This window comes from Bos mutus, chromosome 5 (assembly GCF_027580195.1).
Source record: "Bos mutus isolate GX-2022 chromosome 5, NWIPB_WYAK_1.1, whole genome shotgun sequence".
In the NCBI taxonomy this organism is placed as follows: Eukaryota; Metazoa; Chordata; class Mammalia; order Artiodactyla; family Bovidae; genus Bos; species Bos mutus.
The window spans coordinates 89,327,064-89,347,179 of NC_091621.1; the positions used below are offsets into that span (position 1 = coordinate 89,327,064).

The 20,116-nt window shown below is 38.6% G+C and overlaps 1 protein-coding gene across 7 annotated transcripts in view; it reads right to left on the reverse strand.

Moving 5' to 3' along the window:
• The window catches only part of SOX5 (SRY-box transcription factor 5), a 1,177,820-nt gene that overhangs the window by 1,134,983 nt on the left and 22,721 nt on the right, over positions 1-20,116 (reverse strand). Inside the window, exon 1 of one of the 7 annotated variants that reach the window (XM_070371196.1) lies at positions 15,893-16,294. The exons of the other annotated variants lie outside the window; for them this stretch is intronic. The gene's annotated coding sequence lies outside the window, so the exon portion shown is untranslated. Of the gene's footprint in view, positions 1-15,892; positions 16,295-20,116 lie in introns of those variants that run through there. 7 annotated transcript variants of the gene reach the window in all.

Sequence of the window (20,116 nt, forward strand, 5' to 3'; positions counted from 1 at the left end):
AATCTTTCTCTGGTTCGGTAAGCTCTTATATTCAATCAATTCATTCGTTTGTTTAAATACACTTACTGAGCACTCTTCTAAGTTCTAGGGATACAGCAATGGACAGAACAAACAAATATTTCTCTCCAGTGAGCTTACAATCTAGTTAAGGAAGCAAGAAAATTCAAAGTGGTAGTAAGAGCTAAGGAGAAAAAGCAGAAGGCAGCAAAGGGAAAGATGGAGACTATGTATGTTCTTGGGAAAGGGTGGAAACAGGTGAAATTCTAAATAGGGTGGCCAGGGAAGAACTCACTAAGAAAAGACACTTGAATAAAGATCTGAAAAGACAGCCAACCATCCAGGTATCCAGAGGAAGAGTGCTCTGTGGAGCCACAAGTGCCAAAGCCCCGGGGTGGGAAAGCATGGGAAGTGTTTGATGAACATCAAGTGTGGATGGAGGGACCTCCCTCATGGTCCAGTAGTTAAGAATCTGCCTGCCAATGCAGAGGACACAGGTTTGATCCCTGGTCCAGGAAGATCCCACATGCCTGGCAGCAATCAGGCCCATGTGCCACAACTACTAAGTCCATGCACCCTAGGGCCCGTGCTCCACAACAAGAGAAAGTGAATGTCACTCAGTCGTGTCCAACTCTTTGCGACCCCATTGACTATACAGTCCATGGAATTCTCCAGGCAGGAATAGTGCAGTGGAAATACCTTTCCCTTCTCCAGGGGATCTTCCCAACCCAGGGACTGAACCCAGTCTCCCGCATTGCAGGCAGTTTCTTTCCAGCTGAGCCACCAGGGAAGCCCAAGAATACTGGAGTGGGTAGCCTATCTCTTCTCCAGCGGATCTTCCCGACCCAGGAATCAAACCGGGGTCTCCTGCATTGCAGGCAGATTCTTTACCAACTGAGCTATCAGGGAAGCCCTACAACAAGAGAAGGCACCTCAATGAGAAGCCTGTGCACCTCAACTGGAGAGTAGCCTCTACTCGCCACATCTAGAGAAAAGCCTGCACATAGCAACCAAGGCCCAGCACAGTCAAAAATAAAATTAAATATATTTTTTAAAAAAGATTGTGCATGAAGCAGACTAAGCAAAAGGAAAAGTAATAGGTTACGAGGTCCAAGATGTAGGGGAATAACAAATCATTAAGGCTTTGTCGGTCAAGGTAATGACATGGTTATTGATCTGTAAGAGGAAGGGAACCACTGCAAGCTTTGAACAGAGGAATAACATGATCCATCTACATTTTACCATGGTCACTCTGGCTGGCCAGAGACAGGCGATGGTGGGAGCAGTTAGGAGGTCATGAAAATAATCTACGTGAGAGATGACAATAGCATGAATTATGGTGGTAGCTTAGGAAGTGGTAAGAAACAGGCAGAATCTGGACACATTTAGAAGGGGGAGAAGATAGGATTTCTGAGGGACTAGGATATTAAAAAAAAAAGAGCTGTCTAAGGATGACTTCAAGGATTTGGCCTGAGCCGCTGAAAGAGTGGATTTGCCATAATTGAGACGGGAAAGACTATAGAAGCTGGGGGTCTCAGGTGGGGAGAGATCAAGAGTTCATGTCTATAACCATTTTATTAAAGTCCCTATGAGTCATTGGAAGAGATGTCAAACAGGCAGTTGTATATGTGAGTTTAAAGTTCAAGAGAGAGCTCTGGCTCCAGGCATGTATTTCAAAGTCATCACTACATGCATGGCATTTAGAGCCATGAGGCTGGATAAAGACTAGCAAAGATTTTTGTTTTTACAGAAAAAAAGAAAAGGTCAAGAACTTCCCTGGTGCTCCACTAGTTAAGAATCTGCTTCCCAATGCAGGGAACATGGGTTTGATCCCCAACTGGGAAACTAAGATCCCACATGCCAAAGGGCAACTAAGCCCACACTGCAACTACTGCATCCATTCGCCACAACTCGAGAGCCACATGCTGCAAAACACAGAGCCCATGGGTTCTGGAGTCCACAGGCCACAACTAAAGAGAAGCCCAAGAAACACAATGAAAAATTTTGCGTGCCACAACTAAGACCCAATGCAGACAACAAATAAATAAGAAAGAAAGGAGAAGGGGTCCAAGAACTAAACCCTCCTCCTGCTGCTGCTGCTGCTGCTGCGGCTGCTACTACTGCTGCTAAGTCGCTTCAGTCCTGTCCAACTCTGTGCGACCCCATAGACAGCAACCTACCAGGCTCCCCCGTCCCTGGGATTCTCCAGGCAAGAACACTGGAGTGGATTGCCATTTCCTTCTCCAATGCATGAAAGTGAAAAGTAAAAGTGAAGTCTCTCAGTCATGTCCGACTCTTAGCAACCCCATAGACTGCAGCCTTCCAGGTTCCTCCGCCCATGGGATTTTCCAGGCAAGAGTACTGGAGTGGGGTGCCATTGCCTTCTCCAAACTAAACCCTAGGGCACACTAAATGTTTGGAGAGTAAAACAATGAAGAGGGACCAAATAAAGAAGAGAAAAGCATCAGCTAGGAGAGAAAAGGAAGATCAAGGAAATGGAAGTCAAGTCAAAAACTTGTTACCAGACAACAAGTGTAAATAACAGTTTCCAATGTTGTAGACAAGACAAGTAAGGTGAGGACTGACAATTAATCACTGGCATAGCAATGTGGAGGCCACTGTTGACTTGTTTTGGTGGTGTAATGAAGACAGATGCCTCTTTGGAGTGGTTCCAAGGGAAAAGCAGAGGGAAGAATTTGGAGGAAAAAAAATTTATACAACTTTTTCAAGGAATTCTTCTTGAAACAGATGGAGACAAATGTAGAGTAGCTAGAGAGGAGTGGCACCAAAAGAATGCTTTTCCTCTTAAAATGGAAGAAATAAGATTTTAAGAGGAAAATGTTGATGGTAGGTTGATGGAAAAGATCTAGTAGAGGAAAAAGTTGATGTCGCAGAGAGAGAAAGGAGCATGGGTGAAGGAATAAAGGTGAAATATGCTCAGCTGCATCCAACTCTTTGCGACCCCAAGGACTATATAGTCTATGGGATTCTCCAGGCCAGAATACTGGAGTGGGTAGCCTTTCCCTTCTCCAGAGGATCTTCCCAACCCAGGGATCAAACCCAGGTCTCCCGAATTGCAGGCAGATTCTTTACCAGCTGAGCCACAAGGGAAGCCACGTCTGAGCAAGCCAGAGGTAATAAGACCGCAGGATCTCATGCATAAATGGGTTGTCTTTACTAGAACCACCTAGAGTTTATATATAGGAAAAAGAAGAAGGCAGAGTGCATGCAGGCAGGTACACAGCTATGTGATAGAAGTTTTAAGAAGTCCTATGCTGGTTCCTTTAATTTCTAGAAGAAATAGGAAGCAAGACCATGAGCTCGGAATGCAGATGGAACAGGAGGCATGACAAGTGTGAGACGAGTGGGCCTTCCCCCCAGAACAAGCTAGGCTCTCCCCTATCACTGGACCCAATATGTGCTTTTCCTGTTCCTGAGAAGTCTGTTCTCTTAGGTCATCACACAGATTCTTCCTTTTCATCATCCACATCTCAACTCTACCATCATCTTCTTCCTAGACCACCCCAACCAAAGCAGATGCTGTAAAGTACTTTCCATCATATCACGCTATTTATTCTTCTTCATATGAAATTACCACATTTCTTATATATAGTTTATTTTCTATCCCGCACACTAAATTTTAAGCTCCTCAACGGCAAGGGCTGTCCATTTTGTTCACCGCTTTATCTCCAATGCCAAAAGAGGGCATGGCACCTGCTAGGTATTCAATTACAGGTACCATGGACTACACTCTGGAGATCTTAACCTCCCCAGAGAAATGTCATCTACATGGGACATCTGCTTAGAGCAGGCTTCTCAAAACCACATAAATATAGGATCTAGGAGAGAGGTAAAATAGTAAACCTAGTTGTGTTCTTGTTGCCAGCATATGAATAATAAAAATTAAAACTTGCTGCATCCCTACCCTTGCTGAGATTATCTGGAAAAACACTAAAACCAGTGATAACCTGGTTTGGGACATAACTTGCACTAACCTCTAGCTATGACACTGAAACAACAATTCAGTTTTCAAAGCCTACCCAAAAAACACGATTAGTAATGAGGACTCCAATTCTGTATCTCTTTTCATTTTCTCTCTTGTAGGATTATTTTTGCCTCTTTAAATGTTGCTAAATAGACACTAGAGAAAATAAAGGGAATTTTCTGACATTCTGCAAGCAAATCAAGGCATATTACCAGCACTGCATTCAGTCATCAAGGGCCCACTCTTTACCTGGGAGCAGCCAGGGCACCCAGACAGGAGCACTTACCCAACTAGGTTCTCAGGGGAGCTCAATGTCGCACTGATTTCTTAAGAAACGAACTTCTTTTTTTCCTTTAAAGAGAGTGAGTCATTGCAAGTTGTAATGAGTGCAAATATCAATTATTTTAGAAATGGTGAGTTAAATTTACATGATTTTTTAAAGTTGCGTTTGGAGCAAGTAACATATTTGACTTATATGGATGACCACTCCACTCCAGTACTTTTGCCTGGAAAATCCCATGGACGGAGGAGCCTGGTAGGCTGCAGTCCATGGGATCGCTAGAGTCTGACACGACTGAGCGACTTCACTTTCCCTTTTCACTTTCATGCATTGGAGAAGGAAATGGCAACCCACTCTAGTGTTCTTGCCTGGAGAATCCCAGGGATGGCGGAGCCTGGTGGGCTGCCGTCTCTGGGGTCGCACAGAGTCGGACACGACTGAAGCGAAGCAGCAAGCAAGCAAGTGAAACATTCATGTATATACAAAGCTGTGTTCAACCCATTTCTGTAAATGCATGTTTAATAATTTTTATCATTTTTGTTTTATTTTGGGGCAAAACAGAGGGAAAGAAGAACCTCCTGATGGCTCATTACACAGCATTTTCACAAGAAAGAAGCCAACAAATTGGAGGGGACATTGTGTTAACGTGAGCCATGACTAACATGCTCTCTCCATAGCCATTTCTCAGTATCTCATTTACACAAAGTGGCAGAGTCGGATTTGCTGGGTTTTGAACTAACTATATGTTCCCTTTTATGAAAAGTATCAACAGGGATTTTTTTTTTTTTTCATGGCTGGAGGTCTCTTCCTCATCTAAATATTAAAGTCTGGCAAGTCTTTCCAACTTACTTGGGGTATAATCATGCTTGCTACTTGTTAATTAGGAGCAGGGTGATAACTATTAAAAGTTGAAAGAGTTTCCTGATGCTTTCAACAAGTTTCAACATGATCCCAAGCTTTGTCAATAACCACAAGGGAAAAAAGAAACCAAAAGGAAAATGCCTCTCCTGAATCCTTTATTTCCAAGAGAAGGATGAATTCTACTCTTATTGTATCACTCTCACTTGAAAGACATCTTACCCTCAAAAAAGCAGGCCAAATGATAGACCCAATCATGTTCAGAGAGAAGAATACAGCCCAGCAAGGGAGCCGGGAGACCTGGGTTCTATGAGCAATTCTTTTACTCCCTGTGCCTTTAAAAGTCTTGTCTGACATCTCTGGACCTCAGTTTCCTTGGGACTGGAGGAAGGATTACAGGCTATGAAATATGTCCCAGTTCTAAATTTCTAAAATTGTATTTTCACTAATTAATTTAAATTCTTGAATAAAATATTTACAAAACAAAAGGTGTATTATGTGTCTCTTACAGCAGGCAAATAGCTCAGTAGTTTGATAGCTACTATCAAATAGTGTTGATTTGCCACTTCTCAAGTTTAGAATATTTGAGCTTTATATATATTATCTCATTTCATCGTCTGAACAGTCTTGCAAAAATACATTATCACTGTTTTCTTGACAAGCTAGAAAGAAAGAGAATGAAGGAGACAGATGAAGTGACTTGCTTAAGGTCAAAATGGAGGTGTTACAACCAACACCCAGGAGAAGTATCTGTCCCTATCGCTTCACTTGGAATTAAAACTTACTAGTACAAGCCAGTTATTAATACTACATAGGAAACAGAAACAAACAGTGGCTATGGAGAGAATTTTTTTAAAAAAAAACCTAAGTAAAGAAAGATTACAAACAGTTCCCATAAACTCAGGTAATATATCACATTATTTTACTATGTTGGGATTTCCCCTCACACTTAAATTCACTGTTCCTCAGAAGAGTCAGTCTAAAATAAATTTGTCTGCAGTGGCAAATTTCCAAAAATAAATATTAAACACAACTACTGGAATCTTTGTAGTGTGTTATCAAAATAATGAGATATAGATACTCAATGTATATACCACATACGTTTTAACACAAAAAAAACACACACAGCATCCCCAGGCCTGAAACAGAATTTATATTACTCAAGAAAAAGAAACAAGAAGTAGAATCTTAGGAGAGTTTAAGTATAAAGGTTACTGTTAACACTCAGTGATACCATCAGAAACCTTAGTCCAAACTGTAGAATAGCCAAAATGAACATAACCCCAAAGACAGACCTTGTATTTTATTTCCAGGGGTTATAATTTGCAGGCCTAGTACCATTCTAGTTGAAAAGTGATAAAGTTTGAACTTTCATCAAAAAGCATAAAACATATTTTTAAAAGACCATAAAACCATCAACAAAAATAACTACAAATCAAGCTGCAGTACTTGCTGTTCTGCATCGCACCAAATCAAAGAATGAACAAGTAACATCTAAATGCCAAAAAGTTCATATAACTGACTCATTTAATTCTTGCAAAAATCCTGTAAGTTAAACCCAATTTTACAGGTGAGGAAAGAGAAATTCAGAGAAATTAAATGGCCTGAGTACAGAAGACCTGGATGGTGGGTTAGCTCCTTGCTCTGCTATGTTATTTCTGAAGCAGCAACACAAAAGCAAGGTGTATTATGGGACTAATAAACAAATATATTTAAGCCATTAAGAACTAGGAGAAGTCTTATAAAAATAATATATAGAACTCTCCTAGAAAGCCAATTTTTATTGCCCTCTTCCACTCATATCCAATATGCAATAAGAACTAAGTTGGGAATTTAATATTAACACACACAAACACACACACACAAAAAAAGGGGGGAGAAAGGAAGGACATAGGGAGAGAGAGAAAAACAGAGAAAACACATTTCCTAAATTAGCTAAAAGAATCTATTCTCTTCTCTGGACTAGAGATTGTGATGGCAAAATGCAACTCTAAGGAGTAGGTTAAAGAATGAGGTCTGGGAATCCAGTTAATCACTGGACTCTGTGCTTCCACTGCCAAGGGCGTGGGTTCAATCCCTGGTCAGGGAACTAAGATACCATAAGCCATGCTGTGTGGCCATAAATAAATGATAAAAGTGAAGATCAAAAAAAAAAGAATGAGGTCAGAAATACTAAAACTATTAAAATCACCTATTAAAACTGCTAGGATTTCATGGTACTTTAAAGAGTGATCTATAGTTTCACTGGTTATGGAGGTAACAGAAAGTATTTACAAAACCAACTCTACCTTAATTCAAATTTGAAAGAAAAAATTGATTCCTAATCCAAACTAATCTAAATCTCATTTCTAGTAGACACGTGAATTAATATTCCCCTTGAGTCACCTAACTATGAAAATTGTTTTCTTAACCCTCCTGAAGAACATGGCAATTCCCTAAGTAATCTGAGTTTACAAATAATCTACAATAAGATAAAATAGATTCAACTATTTCCTCTTACCCCAACATTCTTTGTTAAACCCGCTCTTGCTTGTATCAACCCTTCCAACATGATTCCCTTAGCGGAGCTTTCCAAGGAATATCAAAATGAGGAATGTGGAAATGTGGTATCTGAGTGTGTGCTGTGCTGTTCTAAGTCGCTTCAGTTGTGCCTGACTCTTTGTAACCCCGTGGACTGTAGCCAGCCAAGCTCCTCTGTCCATGGGATCCTCCATGGACAATACTGGAATGGGTTGCCATGCCTTCCTCCATCCCAATCCATGGATCGAACCAACGTCTCCTGTGTCTCCTACATTGCAGACAGATTCGCTACCGGGGAAGCCCCGAGGTATCTGAGATCCATCCCTAAATGAAAGTCATATTATCTGGACTATTTATCCTGTTACTAAATAGATCTCCAAAATCATGGTCTGTTTATATAATTACTATGGAAGTTAGTCATGAAACTCTATGTGTGTATATATGAATGGTGAATGTTTCTTACTGCTTATCTATGGAAGTGATCTGTTTGCAAGCAACTGCACCAGTCTACAAGCAGCTGAACTGGTCTTGAAGAGTCAAGAAGTAGACTCAAGTAAAGAAACTCCCTGAAATAAATTGTACTATTATGAAACTTAAAGCAACTGCTGACCAAAATTGAGCAGAAAAAAATAAATCTATATTTAAAATACTTCAATATGGAAATACTAAATTACTAAAGGAAAAATTAATCTGAAACACCAAAAAGACATACAAAGTATTCTCCCATTTAGACAACTTATCTGAGCTCAGAATTTATGGCTTTGAAAGACTGTGCATTTTTCATAATTTGGAAAGAATAGGCACACCAATCTAAAAATGGACACAGTTTTGCATGTCAGTTATAACAGAAGAACACAAAAAGACATGAAATCTATTGTGACTATGTAAGGTATAACTTCAAAGTAATGTAACATCTATTTTAAACCATATTTTAAACTTTTGCAGACAAATAAGTGTGGTTCTCAAAGAACTAAGCTTAAGAAACTGTATACTTATCTCCCGGTTGCTATTATTGCTTAAAAGACTTCAGAGGCCCTGTTTTGTAATCCTCCAATTTATGACTGACCCAAGAAAACAGACTGGTTACTTCAGTTCCACAATTTGTGTTGCCCTCCACTTCCACTCCCCTTTTCACTACCTGCCTGTTTTATTTGCCAGAACTGGCTCAAATATATCTTTCAACTATTCTGAAAAATAAAGACTTTCTTCAAAGTTAGAAAATTTGCCCACTGAGGTTATCAAAAGAAGATGCCTCAGGCTCTCTGGCAACTTCCCACGGAGGCGTTCCTGAAATATTCTGAACAATTTCATAATCACTGAAAGAAGTATATACAGTCTTGAAAGTGACTACACTGAATTAGATTCAACACTTCTTTATATACAAAGTTTTATTTTTTAAATCGGAATTCGTTTCTAGCCATCTGATTTTAAAACGTATCTTAATAAGTAAAGATATAAACAAAACATTTTCAGGCATTCCATTTAATCCATATATAGCAAGGATCAACAGCTTTTCTAAAAATTTGGAAAAATAAATTAACAGGTTGAAGGAAAAGGGATAAATGAGGAAATTCGTATTAAATATACATACTACTAGATACAAACATAATCAGCAAGGACTTACTGTATAACACAGGGAACTCTACTCAATACTCTGTAATAACCTTTATGGGAAGAGAATCTGAAAAAGGAAAAATACATATGTATATAAAACTAAACCACTTTATTGAACATCCGAAAAGAGTACAACGTTGCAAATCAACTATGCTAGGTAGCTTCAGTCGTGTCCAACTCTTTGCAATATCATGGACTGTGGCCCACCAGGCCCCTCTGTCCATGGGATTTTCCAGGCCAGAATACTGGAATGGGTTGCCATTTCCTCCTCCTGGGTATCTTCCTGACCCAGGGATGGAACCTGCATCTCTTAAGTCTCCTGCACTGGCAGAGGGCCAATGCATTGACACCAGTGCCAAAGGAAATAAAACACTTGATCCACTTTTAAAAATTAACATGAGGACCTTATTTATATAGAGCAATTACTTATGTCGACCACAAAAATTTGGACAAAGCAATCAACTTTGTTAAGTAAGGAGGAAATGTCAAATAAAAGCAGAAGGAATATAGCTTGTTAAAACAGCAGCCTGAAGCTCCACTACTTTGGCCACCTGATGCGAAGAACTGACTCATCAGAAAAGACCCTGATGCTGGGAAAGATTGAAGGCAGGAGGAGAAGGGGTGACAGAAGACAAGATGGTTGAGTGGCATCACCCACTCGATGGACATGAGTTTGAGCAAGCCTCAGGAGATGGGCAGGGAAGCCTGGCATGCTGCAGTCCATGCGGTCGCAGAGTCAGACATGACTGAGCAACTGAACTGCCTGAACTGAAAACAGCAGCCAATGAGATCCTTTCTTTCCACTATATCAGAAAAGTATCCAGTTGAGAAAGTATACCTTCTTTTGTCTACTTCTCTAACACTCAATCTATTATTTCTGTGAAAAATTCACATTACACCAGAGAAAAAAATATCTAGGTTTTGGTGAGTACCATATAATTCTCTGTCCTACTTGGGGTCTGGCTACTTGGAATCAACCCATCATATCTGGAACTATGTCTAAAACCAGAAGATGGGACTCTACTGTCTTCAACATGCAGACATGATTCAAACAACTATGTGAAAGTCACTGAAGAAACATACAATAATATACTGAGACAAGTAGATAAGATATTAATCAGATTTTGCATCAAGTCTAAATTTCCCTTCAGATTTCCAAGGGCCATTTTAACTGGATGATATCAAACTTGCTGAAGACAGAAAGCAAGAGAAGGGTGGTTTACAATGTTATCAAATGGTGAGACTTCAAATTTTCTGCATGATCATTTATCTGAAACAAATTCATCAATAATGTCTAGCAGAAAACATAAATTTCATAAGGCTGACTGCAAAGTAAACAGATTAATGATAAAAGCATCATTTTCAGTAAAAAGACTTCACACTAAGACTACCATCTTCCATGTGCTTTTAACTCCAAATCTGTTCCAATAAAGGGTTTAATAAGAAGTGGTCATGTGCAAAAGCACTAGATTTGGAGGACATTAAATGAACTGTAGGGTTCTCAAAATGAACATTCTAAAATGAGTTTACTGGTTACTAACGAAAATGAGATGACTTCAAAGTATTAAAAAACCACCAATAACCCTCTCATAAGATATAATTTCAATGAATCCTTTCACCATATTCTGTACCTAAAATTTCCATTAAGCATAACTTTTCAGCAAATTATCATTTAGAGTTTTAAATAATTTGTTTTCTTCATACCTGCAACACATAGGCGTATTTCTAGATTTCTTCTTTCTGATCCAAATTACTATTTTTTTAAAAAGACAGTGAATCTGATACCTAATTGCAAGTAAGCAGTGGTCATTTCCATTTTGCAAGCAAGATGTCCAAAATAAAAAGATAAAGTGTCAATTTCTTAAATCAGTGAATCCTGTTCACTTTAGAACTCAGAACTTCTCTATCCTGGAAATGGAAGATGATATTAATCATCTGACGTTAATTTCTCACATACATAACAGTTCTTGTCACTACATGGAACACAGGCTCTTTACAACAAACACCCTACAGATCTTTAATTGGTAACTAGGAAACATGCTTTTCCTAATTATCGAGTCTCTTTTAAATATTATAGTTTTAAATACTCATTTAGGGAAACTAATGAGGGAAGCTATGAGAGGGATAAAGAAGGTATGTTGTTTTCAAAATTAAAAATTTCAGGACATTCGTCCAGCAGGCATAAAATAACATAAAACAAATAACTAGATAATCAAACAATAAAAGCAAAGTAGAAAGAATATGAAGGCTTTTTTAGAAACTATTACTGCACATATGCAATAATTACTTCCATCAACTTTTATTATACATTTGTTCTTATGGAATCATGATGCACAAGTGCATGCTATTGTTTAAACACATTCACCGCATACCCCATAACAGAATATGATGACAATATGTATTAAGGATAATACAGAAAATGTGACTAAATGCATTCTGTATTATGGTTCCATAATACAGCATGCAAATGGTTCTGACTAAGCAGACACAGGAGACGGTCGTTAGTGTACACGCTGTGAATGTATATTATGAATAATGCATAAAACTTGGCTAAATCCTAATGAGTCCATTGACATCCTATGGGGTCCAAAGGAGGCTCGGATCCCAAAGCCCTGGCACATTTCTACCCACCAATCATTATAAAAAAACAATACCATGAAAACAAAGGACGTTAAACTACACAAATGCACTCTCATTCTAGGTAAAGGTTTTGAAAGAAGCGCAAAAATGGAAAGAAACTTTGAAAAGAGAGTTAAAAGTCCATCTTACATCATCACCCCACTTACAGTTTTTCAAAATTACCCATTGCAATTTAAATGGGACAAAAGCTGCAGTTGAAGGTTTGATGTTATTTCTTTTCTCTGGGTTTCTTCAGGGAGCTGCTATTACAAGGGAGCTCTGAGCCATCCCTAAGAAGTGACCAAACTCTTAGACCATGGCTGTAGCAAGTCTTCCTGCTTTGAAAGAGTAAACGTTTACAAAATGAATTATGGTCCATTACATAAGGAAACGATAGAATGTGTCTGAAAGCAGGCTTTATGGTAGAAACACCTTCAAAATCTAGTTTTACACAGTTTTTGAAGGAATCGAAAAGAATGCCATGAATATGTTCTTGCACATTTTAAAAAATTAGTGTTTTTTGCAATAGCCACTAAATACTCTTAAAAACTGAGTCCTTGCAAAGAGAAAACATATGGATTAATCCTACAAGAGTATACCCTAAGATGAACACCTATAGGAACATGATCAGCATGATCACTGAGCCAAGATCCAGAGCCGAGCAAGCTGTGCTTCAGATGCACAAATTAGGTATAAGCCAAAGGCCGGGCCACCCAAGCCTCTCCTCGGAGTGGGAGTGGCAAAGCCAGACAGCTGCTCTTTCCTGGTGCTCCCAGGGGCGGGTGGGAAACGGGCATTCTGAGAGCACATCCCCAGGGTACCGTGCAGAAAAGAGGAGCGGGCTGGTCACTTGGGGAAGCAGCCGGCCAAGAAAAACCCTGAACTCTCAGAAAACACGCAAGGGGGAAACGTTGCAGTGGGAGCCAGAGTTAAAGTTCTGGAATGGAGTTCTTGACAATTTGCCCAGCTGCCTGCCATTTTCCCAGCTGTTTTCCAGGTAGGAGGACCAGGCACGGTCAAGGCCAAGGCTGAAGCAGGAAGCTGCCACAGAGCCGAAAGCCTATTAATACATCCACACCTCATCACTGAATTCTAAAATGCAGTTCATTTACCATCCCACATTTGGGCTAAAATCAGCTCATGGCTTCGCTGTAATGGTAATTTTTTGCCTCTGTGGACTGAGGATTCCCAGGAAGACCCCTTCTCAGTGATAGCATTGCCGAATTTTCCATCTCTCACTACCAGTACAGCCAGAAATTCTGACTCTGAACAGTTATGAAAAACAGCCCTTCCTAAGTTTCTATTTAAAGTACAAATACTCCTGGGTGTAGTTAAATAAGAAAAATTATGATGATAAATTTCTGTTTGCTTGACGATCTAGGACAATGGAGGAGCCCTGCGTGTTTTGGTTAGACACTAAGCGATTTAAAGACAAGGGTAAAAGGTGAATGATGGGACGTGCTGACATTCACTCAGGTTTTCTGATCAGACTGCCTCTAGCCCAGCCAGGGATCCTGTGATGAGGAACTAAGACTTTCAATAGAGACTTCAAAGTTTAAAACTTTCTGGGCACTGGGTTATTGTTTGTATTTACACCTGGGTAAGCACTGTCATTGCTGCTAGAGCATGAAGTATGAAAATCATACAGAAATACAAGATATCTGCTATAACCACTTCTGCTGTTTTCCTTGTTCTGAAATCTGCCTCTTATCAAGTGCAATAGAACAGAGTTCAGTTCCTGATATAACAATTCCATCAAGCTATTCTGCCTCTGAAAACCATTCTCCACCACAGCTTGTCCTGGCGGCGACACTCTAAGCGACTGACAATTGCTTGCCTCCCCCACCCCCACCCGCCAGTGGCGCTTCACCCCTCCCAGCTGCCACCAAAAAGAAAACAGAAAGTCTCTCAGTACCACTTTGCTTCTCAGCAGGAAGCCGGTACTGTTTGTGATATCCATTTTGATACAAACCTAAATTAGGCCTCTGGAAATAGGTAATGCATAAAAAGAAGCGTTTTGTGTCACCAAATTATTATTATAGGTTACTGTTAACCCTTGGAAGATAGAGGTGAGCCCGGCAGCTCCCCACTGAGGTGGTGATTTGACATGAAATCACAGGCCCTACCTCAGAAGATGGTTCAGGTGAGCTTGCGATGAGGGAAACTATCTGGTTGACCTAGAGGACTGTGATAGCTGGTTTAAGTGGGGAAGCTGAGAGTGATGCTAGTTAAACAAAAGGATCAGCACAGCGTGTCAAGCCAGCGGTCTGCTGGCGCAAGTTTAACAGCTGACAGAGCCTGGAGATGCAGGAAAACGAGAACAGTCATGATAGTTTACTATCAGGCAGGTTGAAGACTCTTCCAAAGTTCTCCTCGCAGAGACACGTAGAGGGGCCAAGGTTCAGAGCAACACTATTTTTTAAAAGGTCGTTTGTGATAAAACTGTTAACTAGTCCTGTTGAAATAATAAATTAGAATATTGCATATACTAAGGTTTGTGTATTTCTTCATATCATTTGTCTTTTAAAAAACTTTTTATTTTATATTAGAGCATAGCAGATTAACACTGTCATGATAGCTTCAGGTGGACAGAAAAGGGATTCAGCCATATATATTATTAATACACGTATCTATTCTTCCCCAAACTCACCTCCCATCCAGGCTGCCACATAATATTGAGCAGAGTTCCTGTGCTCTAGAGTAGGAACTTGTTGGTTATCCATTTTAAATGTAGCAGTGTCTTCATGTCTATCCCAAACTCCCTATCTCTTCCCCCAATTCTTCCCCACTAGCAATCATAAATTCATTCTCTAAATACACGAGTCTGTTTTGTTTTGAAAATTCCCTGCTCAAAAATTTAAATTGCTGGTCCATAATTAAGATTCGAAGAAATCTAAGAACTTAGCCTAAAACTACTCCTACATTAAATCATTTTACTTTTCCTATTTAACTTCTGCAATATTTGATTCTCTCATTCTTCTTTCTGTATTACTACATTAAAATAAGCAGCAGTTATCATGTTAATAATTATAAATATAACTGAATTCAAACATCCAAATCAAAGACCACTTTCTATCAATCTTGATTAGTGAAAGAAACACAAAGAATCATGCAAAATATCCTCTCATCTTTCAGCTCAGCTCAGCTTACTTTCCAATTAAAAACTATATGACAGAGAGTCATCATATCATACAATAACTTGGATTTTCCTCCCTCCTCATGCATTTTTATTCTATGTTTTGATAAAAATTATCACGTGAGACTGGCTTATCTCATTAAAATAAACAGACATGACTGAGTTCATATCTCTTGAGACAGTCAAAACAATGCAAAATGTAATTCCTCAAATTGGGATAACCAGTATTTACTGAATAAATAACTAAACAAGTAAAGCTTTTTCAAAGGGAGTATCACAGGTTTATGATGAAGAGTAACAGAAATATTCTGCAACTGGTTTCATGGAAAAAGAAAACAACTAATACGAACAACCAAAGTTTTATAGGAAGTTGAGGAGACAATGGATACCAGCCAAATTTCATAGCTGCAGTTTTTAGCTGAGTCTCTAAATTTGAAGGCAGAGTAAATGTTCCTCTCTCCTTTCCTAGACACAACCCATAAAATGACAGGCTCTTTTTAATGTCTAAGAATGCTGTTTAGGTCTCATCGGAGTGAGCAACAAGATCTTCAGACTGAGAAAATACCTAGTCAATTGCATTTAGCTGCAGTGCATAACATGGTAATATCAAAAGTGCTGGAATCACACACGTCAGGGTAAGGGCACCATATGATCCCAGTACAATCTCATTCAGGGAATTCTGACTAGCTAATTCCTTGGCATCCTCAGATATCTACATATCATCTGAGCCAGTTACCGAAATTAAATCTATGTTTCCATTTTCTAAAATAATTCAATTCAAATATTCAACAGCAGTACATCTGGTCATAGTTCAAGGACCTCAGTGTTGATGAGGCACTTTCTTCAAAGTTTCTGCAGGCTATTTGCCACACATCGTACATACCTGTGCAGTTCATTCCCTGGGAAGTCGCTTTTGCCGTAGCTTCCGCCTTAAAAATATTCCTACACCCATGCTGATTTTGTATCTGTTCAGTTCAAATTTAGATTCATTGGTACTTTTCCATAGTTACATTTCTTGTTCAGTTGATTTGTCCTTTTATTTATTCTGAAGTTTTTGATGTAAGACAAACAGGAATACCACCTTCTAAAATTACTACTATCCTACCATCCTCCGATGGAACATTAGCGGGAAGCAATATTCTCCAAAGCTATGAAGCATACACTGCCCTAAATTACATTGCAGTCGCTGCCCTGAGCTCACACATTTTTGAATAGAAAGGCTCCCAGGGATCTCTCTGTACTGACTGCATTTACTGCTTTAAAATATTTTTAACCCAGACGCTGAAGTGCCAGCCTTGCAGTTCCTCATGCTAATCCCAGCCTGGGTGGCTGTTCTTAAGGGAAAGCATTCAAAACATTGTAACAGTGCATCAACTTTGACCCTTTTCACTTAAACATGAGACTCTTTTTAAAAGTTTGAATTCCAGAGGGAATCACTGAACTTTGACCTGCTTAAAATTAGTTTTGTTTTAGTGCCTTCATGGTGACTCAACAGGCCAATTTTCCAGACACTTAAGACGTTTCTGCCCCTGAAGATTCCAGTTCAAGTCCACAACTATGTTTGCTGGTCAGGGCAGAACACTTTGTCCCAGGGTTTCAAGCAACAAATTCCCAGATCTCTCCATCTCTCTGCCAGATGTTGGCATTAGTTGGTATTAAGATGGATCTAAATACACACACACACACACACACACACAAACACACACACACACACAATACACAGTCAGAGGACAGGCTTTTTTTTTTTTTTCCACTTAGAGCCTTTTAGGAAAGAAAGTTTTCCACTCAAAATTCAGTCATGGAGAAATGTTTATCAGGATTATATAAACATTACTTAATAGCCTAACTCCTACAAGAATAAAACTCCTAACTTTTGGTAAGCAGTACAATGATACATTTATAATATAAGCTTTCTGAATCTACTTTTCTTAATGAGGAACAAAACAGTTACTGGGGTTTTATTTTCTAATTTATTACAGATTTTAGAAATTGTCGATGAATAATTACATTGTGAGTAAACATTATCACAGTGTTATACTTTCCTTCAATGGAATTTCCAATATGACATTTGTTGTCAAAAATTCATGACAGTTAATAGGTAAAATAAAGTTTCCAAAGAACTAAAGGGACAGCACATGTTAAGCTTGATTCAGTCCCCAAAACTGCTCCCCCTGTTGGAAAAAGGAACAAAGCAGTACCCAATTTCATTAATGCAAACTAACTAAGGTGTTTAATATGAAGGAAGTAGCTATTAGTCTGGAACAATTCCTGCATAAACTATGGACTTTAGAATTTTTAGAACAAAGATAAAGGCATTCAGCAAAAGAAAACCCATTCAGGATCACAAAACCAGAAAAAAAGAAATGTGGACATAGTTAACCAGGATAAAAGAATCACTATAATACAAATTGCATACCATGTTAAACTAGAAGTCTTTACTGCCTCTGAAGGGTGTGTTAGATATACTGAAAAGTGGTGCAAATGTATATACCAGATCTTTGTATTCAAACACCAGTTTTTTTAATTTTTTTATTGAAGGATAATTGCTTTACAGAATTTTGCTGTTTTCTGTCAAACCTCAACATCAATCAGCCAAATGTATACATATATACCCTCCCTTTTGAAACTCCCTCCCACTTCTCTCCTTATCCCACCCCTCTAGGTTGATACAGAGGTCCTGTTTGAGTTTCCTGAGCCATACAACAAATTCCCATTGACTATCTAGTTTACTTATGGTAACGTAAGTTTCCATGTTACTCTTTCCATACATCTCACCCTCTCCTCCCCTCTCCCCATGTTCATAAGTCTATTCTCTATGTTTGTTTCTCCACTGTTGCCCTGAAAATAAATTCTTCAGTATCGTTTTTCTAGATTCTGTATATATATAAAGATATTCTGTATATCTTCCTTTTTCTGACTCACTTCACTCTGTATAATAGGTTCTAGGTTCATCTACCTCATTAGAACTGACTCAAATGTGTTCCTTTTTATGGCTGAGTAATATTCCATTGTGTATATATATCATAACTTCTTTATCCATTCATTTGCTGATGGACATCTAGGTTGCTTCCACTTAAATCTATTCATTTTCAAAGAGCTACCAAGTGACACCCAAAGCCGGAAGTCAAAAACTACCTTTGGGCTTCTGCTGAGCCTTATGACCTAAGGGGCAGAACTGTTTGCACTAACTCCAAACCCAGACCTGCTATAGGGTCCACTCTTGCTTTGAGTTTCTCCTAAACCTTGCATCATTTTATATCTTCTGACAAATGGATCGTAGCCATCTTCCAAATATTCTGTGGCTGCTGCCTCTAATTTCCAAACAGGCTCTCTAAATGCTTTGGAGTTTTCATGAAGATGGGGAGGTCAGGTACAACTAGTGGTCCTTGATCTTACAGGTCCAGCTATTTTTTTCTTAAAGGACCACAGAGTAAATATTTTTGGATACTATCTGCCACAACTATTCAACTCTGCTCTTACAGTTTGAAAGTAGTCATGGCTAATGTGTAAATGGATGAGCATGGCTGTGTTCCAATAAAACTTTACTCACCAACAAGAGTCCTGCCCAGCCTCAGAAAGCTGTCCTAAACTCTCTGTGATCTTTGGGCATCTAATCTTCACTTACCTTTCATGGTCACAAAAACCAACCATGGCAAAATTATATTCGAGCTCTTTGCTTTCCTTCTAATATCAATACCAAATCTAATACTCGGAAAATAAAAACTATTCAACTGAGTCTCTCCATTGATTGCTTCTTTCATTTCCTACCCACTGAAGAAAAGAACACAATAGAGATGTTCAAACTGGAGGTAAATGGTCATTCTGGATCTGTACATTACTAATGCATTTTCATTTTATTCATAAGTCATTTAACACACACACTGTGTGTGAGCTGTCCTGAATGATCACAGGTTTCTTGTAAACTAAGAAAATACTTAGAAGTCATTCCAATTATTTTACATTTCAAGTACATGTGACTATTTGGGTTTTTACTGATGGTTAAGAAAATAGCACTAATAGTTCTGAAAACTGCGTCAATTACTTACTAGGAAGAGGTCAACTGAAATGAAAATTTCACATGCTACCCACTAGTACATTCAAATGACATGAAAATAAGTATGAATTACGTAAGATGCTAATGGAAATACACATACGTTAAGGATCAGACAGTAAAGGACAGTATTTAGATAAAGTAAAACTATACAGAGACATTCTTATGGAAAGACCAATATCTGGAGAATCTACCAACACATAATTAACATTGTAGTTGCTTAATTCTTTAATTGTCTTACTAATAAAATATGCTACTAATTATGTAAGATATTTTGGCCTTGCATTCCAAAAGGCATATTTGCATTTTTCTTTGTATACATTGTGAAAACTAATATACAGGGTCATTAAAAAGTAATGTGACTGGTTTTTAAACAAACATACCATGTCATCCAAACATGCTTTCCCTTCACACGGTCACCTGAGAAGGCCACTTACTCACTCTAAAGCTCAGCCATTATTCAAAGTATTTCTCCCTCCTTTAGAAACTGCTTTCTAAGTCTGTACCACACACATGCATACACATTTCTAAATATCCTCAATGGTGACAAATTTCATAATTTGAAAGTCAATTTTAGCCATTTTCATCATTTCAGAGAGACATTTATAGCCAACTCTGGTGAATAAAAAAAAGCATGATGAATCTTGGTATAAAATGCGAATAGAAAGTAATGAGATGGATGTTTTTAGTCAGGCTTGCAAATGATTCAAAAGACAATTCGGAGAGGAAGTTTTCCAAAATGTTTTGAACAAGGGCATCAATGGAATCAGGGTTCTGCTTCTCTGGGTGACAATTTTGAAAAACAACATTAATATGAATGCATAAATTATAATGTGATCATTGTCTTTAAAAATCACACTCCGTACTTTTCACTCACACTCTGCAAATGCAAAATAAAGCAGATATACATCTTCATTCGGAAGGTTATTTATGCATATTCTGAAGCTTCCACGGGCGAAACTCACCATAGGTTGATTTATACATATCATATAAACTGAACTCTTTTGATCTTTCAAAAAAATGTAATTTTTAAAATTTCTTATTTTCATAGTTGGA